The following is an 8,150-nucleotide window of genomic DNA, read 5'->3' on the forward strand; positions in this document are numbered from 1 at the left end:
GAAGGTTTCCGTTTCCATCCCCTCCCCCCGAAAGAAAAAACGGCCCCACTCCCGGATCTGCCCCACCACGATCACCACCACCGCTGCCGCCGCCGCCGCCGCCGCCGCCATCTGCTGTCGCCCTCTAGGGTTGGACCGTTCTAGCTCTCTCCTCTGTGTGGAATCGCAACGTAGGTCGCCTTGGATGTCTGGCACCTCTCACTTAGCAGAAGGTTTTGGAGGCTCAGGCTGGGCCACGCTTTGGCCCGGGTCAGTGTTCCGTTCCTCTGGACGGCTTCCTCGTTTTCCACGAGAAGGAGCCGTGAAGACGGAAAGGAAGGGCGGATGGATGGCTTTTCCCGTGCTACCGAGTCCCTCTCCCCTTTTCCCCAAAGCGTGAGGGGCGGTCGAGAGGATCGTCTCTGATGACAAAAGTCAGAGGCACCCCGGGTCAGACACCGTGCGAGGCGTTGGTGTGTTCTCGAGAGGAGAACACGTCCCCGTCAGCGTTTCCTGTCGTTCTCGTTCCGAAAGGATTCACGCGCCACCCCGTCTCCCTCAAGGTCTTAGGGCTGTCGTGCTCCGCAGCCGTCACGTGTCGTGGATCCTGGGCACCACCACGCCACCCCGCCCCCCCCCCCCCCCCCCCCCGCCATAGCTGTCGATCGCTATGTGGCACGCCTACGTTTGCCCAAAAGAGCAGTCCGATGGACAGCGTGGTGCTTTTCCCAGCAGGCAGGCAGGTGAGAGTCACCCCTCTAGAAGGTTTCCAAGCCCCGTTCCATTCTCAGAGGCAGCTCCTTTGGCCATCAAGGAGGCAGGCGATGGGGGTGGGGGTGGGGATGGGGATGGGGCAGGGGCCTCTGTCCCTCTGTCGCGGTAGAAATGATTGGGAAAGGAGGGACGATGGGCGTAGGTCGACCATCCTGGGCGGTGGTGCTTTGGGAGCTTTTTCTAGAAGAAGGAGCGAACGGCGTTCCCTGGGAAGGGAGGAAACCAGAGGAGGTCCCCCTCAGACCGACCTGGCACGAGAAGGACACACACTCTCTCTCTCTCTCTCTCTCCCTTTTCTTCCTGACTTGAAATCAGGAGACAAAACTCCCCTGCCAAAGGGGCCCTCCCAAAACGGGGAGTGAGGAAGACCTCCTTCTCTTCACGGCTGAAGTTCTCCCTGCCTTTCCTGGACGGGAAGGATAGCACCTACGCCCGCTGCCGTCGGTGACTTTTAGTCCCCCTGGAGAGGAAGAAATTCTTTCCCGTGGCCGAACCCTGGCGGTTCGTTCGTGCTGCAGAGGACGTGACCCTCTCTGACACACCCAGGAACCTCCTCGCTCCGGGTCGAGGAGAGGGAGTTCTGTTCTGTGGTTTAGAATGGTGCTTAAAAAGGGATGTCGCTTACAAAGGGTCCTCGTCCCCCTTCCTAAACCTAAACGGACGGCTCGGCTCGGAGGCGTGAGATACGTTTCGCATCCTCCTCGTCGTCTTCACTCAAAGTTTTATTGGAGTTTGGAAGATTTTATTTTTTGTCTTTCCTTTTTCTCCCCAAAGCCCCCCGGTACGTAGTTGTGTGTTCTTCGCGGTGGGTCCTTCTAGCGGTGGTATGTGGGACGCCGCCTCAGCGTGGTTTGATGAGCAGTGCCGTGTCCGCGCCCGGGATCCGAACGAACCGATGAAACACTGGGCTGCCTGCAGCGGAGCGCGCGAACTTAACCACTCGGCCACGGGGCCAGCCCCTTACTGGATTTTCAAAACAACTCCGGGGGCCGGCCCGGTGGCGCGGCGGTGAAGTTCGCACGTTCTGCTCCGCCGGCCCCGGGTTCGCCGGTCCGGATCCCGGGCGCAGGACCCGGCACCGCTTGGCGAGCCACGCTGTGGCAGGCGTCCCACCTGGAAAGTAGAGGGGGATGGGCACGGATGTCAGCTCAGGGCCAGTCTTCCTCGGCCGACAGAGGAGGATTGGTGGCAGATGTTCGCTCAGGGCTCATCTTCCTCAAAAATAAAATAATAAATCGATTCGATAAAATGTCAAATAACACAACCGCGGGATCACGCTTAGAGTCACCCTTGGCCCGATGATGCCACTCCCCACCCCCCCCACCCCCCTGCCCCCCACCATTTGGAGGTGCCGTCAGTGGGATTCGTTCCTGTTTGTCCATCTTTCTTCCTCTTTTTTTTTTTTTTTTTTAAAGACTGGCACCCGAGCTCATTGCCAATCTTTTCTTTTCTTTTTATTCCTCCTCCTTCTTCTTCTTCTCCCCAGAGCACCCCAGTACCTAGTTCTATATTCTCTTTGAGGGTCCCTCTGGTTCTGCCGTGTGGGACGCCACCTCAGCGTGGTTTGATGAGCGGTGCCGTGTCCGAGCCCAGGATCCGAACCTTCCAAGCCCCGGGCCGCTGAAGCGGAGCGTGCAAACTCAACCGCTCGGCCACGGGGTCAGCCCCTCCCTCCCTCCCTTCCTTCCTTCCTTCCTTCCTTCCTTCCTTCCTTCCTTCCTTCCTTCCTTCCTTCCTAAGGAGGAGGAGGCAGGCACTGTGTGAAGTCGCCAGTGAGTCTGTGGAAAGAGACGGAGGATTTCCCATGGGAAGCCGGGGCGGGGGACACGGACCGATGTCGTGCGAACTTGAAGGTGAAAGATCAAAAAACCCACACACGCCTAGAGCGGCGGGTTGCCCGTTAGGAGTTTGCTTGCCGGGCCCATAACGCAGGGCTCATCGATGAGCCAAACCGTCCGTGATCCTCAAGCAGTCTAGTAGGGTTAGAGAAAGGAGGGGGGCACTCTTTCTGCCCCAGATGAGGCGAGTTTCTCAGACAGCCACCCTGCCCCAACATCTTCCCTCCCTGCCTCCCGGCCCTTGGTGGACTGCGGCCTAAGGGTGGGGGAATTGAAGAAAGCCGTTCAATGGAAAAAAGCCCGAGGCCATGGGAGAGAGCTTCCTGCACTTGAATGAAGCCCTGACGCCAGGCCCATCGGAATGAATGGGCCTGACCTCCCCTCCCCCCTCCCCCCTCCCCCCTCCCAGGCTGGCGACTCGGCAGTGGAAGGCTAGGGGTTTCTTCCGAAATGGTGAACCGGCCCCCTTGTCCACAGGAAAACCACACACGGGTACAGCCTAGGCCGGATCTCAGGGTACAGCCTAGGCCGGATCTCAGGCCAAGTCGTCAGGGTGGCAAGATGATGGCGGATGAGAGGAAACTTGTTCTGGGACCGCACCGCCCCCCCCCCATCGCCTCTCTGGCTGAGAAGAGGGCTGGGGAGCGGTGAGGGTCAGGGGGAGAGTGGGGGCGGGGCCGGGACAGGGACCACCGGGCAGTAGGACGGGAGTAGCCCTGAGGCCTGCCTGCCTGCTTCCTTCCCTGCCGGCGCAGGGCTGAGAGAGGCACGGGGCACGCTGGCTCCTGCCCCTTCACTCATTCGGGAAGCCTCCTGTTGTTGCTCCTGAGGTGCCGGCTGCGGTGACAGACAGAGCAAAACTCCTCTCTCTGTCTATTTCTTCAAAGGCCCGAGTCTGAGCTACGACAGATTCCCCTGTGGCTCAACCCGCAACCTCCCATCCTGCCAGACCAGACCCCTTGTCTAAAAACCTCCACTGGAGGAGCTCTTCCACCTGACTCGGAAAGGAAACACCAGCCCCGCCTCAGCCTCACACCCACCACCACCACCACCACCCGCCCCCCCCCCCCCCGCCCCACTCTCCTCCGGACCCAGATACCTAACAGAGGGAACAAAAATCCAAAAATCCTGCTGCTCTCCTTCTACCACCTCCACTTCAGAAGAGTCAGTCTCCCCCGAACACCTCAGACTCTGTGACTTCCCGCGGCCTCCCTTTCCCCGTCCCCATTCTCTCCCCGGACGGGCCCCATCTTACACTTGAACGACAGCTCCACCGCTCGGGGCAGCTGGACACGATGTCCCAAAGTGGCCCGGACGGTAGCCTGGTCGATTCCAAAGGACCCACGCACGCAGTCGGCCATAAACGTGGTGTGGAGATCGTGGACGTTTGCGGGCCTCTGATGAAATCGCTGCTCCGGGGACCCCGGCGTCTAGGACCCGTCTTCTCCGTGTTCTTCACACCGTTGCTCCTGGGCCGGTTATTCTCTTCCCTCTCACTGACCTTAACGTTTTGTCTCTGCCATTGAATTTTGACTGTGCGAATGTGACTTGCCGCTGTAGGGCTGCGTGGATCTCTCAGGCATCCTGCTGTGCCGTGCGGGGGGAGGGGGGGGAATCCTTGGTGGGTGGGTCGATAGACGTCCCTTTGGTTGTGCCCTGGAGGGGAGAGACAGAGGGGACGACTCAATCCACCACGAACGCTGATGTCGCTCCGATAAACCTGTAGCGGTGATTCTAGTTTATGGCCCGTGTCCTGAAAATAACTTCCCGAAGGGCCAGCCCGGCGGCACAGCGGTTAAGTTCGCACGTTCCGTTTTGTCAGCCAGGGGTTCGCAGGTTCGGATCCGGGGTGCGGACGTGGCGCCGCTTGGCGAGCCACGCTGTGGTCAGCGTCCCGCCTATCAAGGGGAGGGGGATGGGCACGGATGTTAGCTCGGGACCACTCTCCCGGGGCAAAAAGAGGAGAATTGGCAGCAGGTGTCAGCTCGGGGCTCGTCTTCCTCGAAAAATAAATTAATTAAATAAATAAAAACAACTTCCCAAACCTCTCTGATAACTTGAAGCTTTGAAGTTTTGCGAGGTGAAATCAGGTGATAAAAAAGTCCACGGACGGGGGCGGCCCCGTGGCCGAGTGGTTAAGTTCACAAGCTCCCCTTCGGCGGCCCAGGGTTTTGCCGGTTCAGATCCCGGGCACGGCACGGACACGGCACCGCTCGTCGGGCCGTGTGGAGGCGGCGTCCCACATGCCACAACTGGAAGGGCCCTCAACTAAGATAGACAACTATGTCATGGGGGGGATTGGGGGAGAAAAATCGGGAGGGGGGAAAAAAAAACAGAAACGGAAGATTGGCAACAGGCGTTAGCTCTGTGAGGGCCGATCTTCCTCACCCAAAAACTAAAGTGAGATGAAATCAAATAAAGCGAAGGAAAAGATAAACCTATGAAATCCCATGTTTCTAAAAGTGGCCAAGTGTTTAGAAATTGGCCAAGCGACGGAATGCTCATGGGAAGGACAGTTCCTAATTGCTGGCTTCTTAGTTTTCACCAAAATTAAGGTTCGTGAGGGTTAAAAAATCTACTTAACAAATGCGATGAAAGCCACTAGGCCGGCCCGGTGGCGCGCTGGTTAAGTGTGCCTGTTCCGCTTCGCCGGCCCGGGGTTTGCCAGTTCGGATCCCGGGGGTGGACGTGGCACCGCTGGGCGAGCCACGTGGTGGTAGGCGTCCCACATATGAAATAGAGGAAGATGGGCACGGAGGTTAGCTCAGGGCCAGCCTTCCTCGGCAAAAAGAGGAGGATTGGCAGCAGTTAGCTCAGGGCTCATCGTCCTCAAAACAAAACAAAACAAAACAAAACAAAAAGCCACTAAAAGTGAATATGGGAAACATCTTTGTGTTCAAGGAAAGTGAGATGGCTGCCTTCAGGCAAGAGGGCCTAAAAAGTAAAGATCGTTTTGTCTGTGAAAAGGTGATCAAAGTTTCATGGGGAAAATAATCTGAGAAAAAGGCCTGTTCGTGGTCAAGTGGCCTAAAATTGGAACGAGTGGACAGATAGAAATGGCGAGCGATAGGATCTATGGGAGTCTATGAGGAAGCCATTGGGTGTCGGCCTAATTCGGCCTGACAGTGTTTTTCGAAAAGGGCCTGACGTGGCCGTCGAGCACGCATCGCATCCTAGATCCGCTTTACACATTTCCTACGGCAAGAACCAATGCCCTTAAGGGAAAGGAGCAGCTTCCCCGTGCTCGGGCCTTTCCTTAAGGAGAGGCATCTTTCCTTAGGCTAGGAGCGGATGGTTGCGCTCACCTTTGACCATCCGGCTCCCCTGTGACCACCCAGGCCCAGACAACAGACCTGCCACCCAGCAGTGTCTGTCGATCGCTGTGCCGACAGAGCAGTCTCGCGACTATCATCCAAGGGACCTTTCGATCCTATGTGAAACGTCCTCTCTGGGGGTCTAGAAGCACTCTGTACACCCCACTTCCCGGGCACCCTCTCTTCCTTCGGGAAGAAAGGCCCCGGGCCACAGTCCTCACATTTTAGCTCAGAATAAACGCACCCCGATTTTCACGGATAGATTGGTTCCGGATTATTTCCGTCGACAGAATGGAATCAAGTCAATGAGTTTCAAGATCGGAGGGAAGCTGATGCAAAATCAGAATTTGTTTTTCTCACTCCCGAAAGGATACTTTTCTCTAACTTCTAGTCTCCTCCTGATAAAGACATTGGAAAAGGTTTCTCTTGACCTCTGAGGGAATCGACACCAAAGACAGAGATCCTCCATTTTGTCAGAATGATTTCCTAGGCCTCCAATGGAGGAGGCCTCCCTCGGACGGGAGCTCAGCTTTTGTTTTGCAACAGTTTTCCTCTCTCTGCTTGCCTTTAACATCTCCTTTCCCGTTCTTCTTTTTTGGAAGGGAAATACGTGCACCGCTGGGGAAAAAAAAAAAAAAAGAATTTTCTAAATGACCAAAGAAGATCTACGACTGTTGTTATTTTGGTTTCACGGAGCAGTTCCACGTCCACATTTACTCCATTTTAAACACCCACACACACTCACAGCACGGCGCTGTGAGGATGTCCCGGGGAACTCGATTTGTGGAGGGAATGGCTGTGAGGTCTCTGCCCCCCAACCCCCACCATTTGGGTGCTTCTGCTTGTTGATGAGGACGGGAAGCCCTGCTGAAATCCATATTCTTATCACCACACGTGCATCTGCACCCATGCTCCCCCCCGTGTGTCGTCTTTGGGCTTTGCTGTGGCCCCGTGCGGAGGGAGACCTGTTTTGTGTTGTAAACTTTTCCGCGGCCAAGCGGCTCGGTCCTTTCCTCTACGACTTGTGGGCTCTGTCTGTCCGTCTGCCTTAGAGAGACCCTCTGGGCCGGAAGTGACAGGCTGCACACAATTCCTGACAGACTGCGGACAATTCCTCCGTCGTCACGGTCCTTCTCTGATGACGTGCATGGTTTCGGTTTGACAGCGACCCCCACCCCCCACCCCGCCGTGATTTTCTAAGTCCTCCCGGGAGCCCGGGAAGTGCTCGGGCCGCTCCGGGAAGCGGGGGCCGGCAGCCCCGGCCTGCCCCGTGGCATCTCCGGGGACTTTTCCACCTCTGTCCGCGTCAGCCAGCCGGCAGCCCCGCGCCCGGCCCGGCCCAGAAGTCACGTGGGGAGTCTGTCCCCTTCCTGGCAAGCCCACCCACCCCACCCCCCTCCCCGCCGATTTTCCAACACCTCCTTCTGCGCCCAGGGTTGCCCTGTGCTGCCTGGGAGCTCCGAGGTGGACACCCTGGGGCCTCACGTGGTGACCTCCCGCCCGCCCCAAGCGGGCCCAGAGAGAAAGAGAGAGAGAGAGAGAGACAGAGAGAGACAGAGACAGAGACAGAGACAGAGAGAGACAGAGACAGAGACAGAGACAGAGACAGAGAGAGACCTGACCCGGCGGTGGGCTCAGGCTGTGCACTCTCGCTGGCTGGTGACCCGGTTCCCTCCCGCTGACCCCTCCGCGCCGGTCGTTGGGCGCCATCTGGCGGCCGCTTTTACAGAGTGGCCCTCCTCCGGAGCCCCGGCGACATGAGCAAGGGATGGGACTCGCAGGACGTCTGTGTGGTTTCCAGTGTGGGGCTGTGTGGAACAGAGCTGCTAAGAACATTCATGCCCCGGATTCTGTGTGAATGAACAGGAACGTGGCCGCAGCCCCCACCCCGCCCCCCGCCCCAGCCCCCGGGAGTGGTGGGAGTGGTGCCCTCCAGACCACCCTCGGGTTGGATGCCTCCCTCCCTGGAAGGACTCACGGGACTCCACAAAAGCTGACTTCCTGGAGGTCCAGCGGAGACCCCCAAGGCCCAAGGCCCCCCCCCCCCCCCCACCCACCCACCACAGATCACTGTGGAAGCCTTAACGACCCAAGGCTCCAGCTACATACAGACGCTCTTAGGAGGCAAGATACACCAAAGGCTTATGTAGGTTGCCACTTTCGGTGGTTGTTTCCGCGGCGTGTCAGTTTTGGAACCCGCCACGCCCTTTTTCACAGAGGCCATACCGTTTCCCTTCACCACCAG

The 8,150-nt window shown here is 57.9% G+C and overlaps 1 long non-coding RNA gene across 1 annotated transcript; it reads right to left on the reverse strand.

Annotated features, from left to right (window-relative positions):
- Positions 1-1,480: 1,480 nt before the first annotated feature.
- On the reverse strand, positions 1,481-6,523 carry LOC139043714 (uncharacterized). Its single transcript, XR_011500782.1, has 3 exons — positions 6,150-6,523; positions 3,847-4,247; positions 1,481-1,968 (listed from the first exon to the last, which is right to left on the reverse strand). It is a non-coding gene; the product is annotated as an uncharacterized lncRNA (long non-coding RNA).
- Positions 6,524-8,150: the final 1,627 nt, after the last annotated feature.

Source organism: Equus asinus, unplaced genomic scaffold (assembly GCF_041296235.1).
Source record: "Equus asinus isolate D_3611 breed Donkey unplaced genomic scaffold, EquAss-T2T_v2 contig_334, whole genome shotgun sequence".
NCBI classification, from domain to species: domain Eukaryota; kingdom Metazoa; phylum Chordata; class Mammalia; order Perissodactyla; family Equidae; genus Equus; species Equus asinus.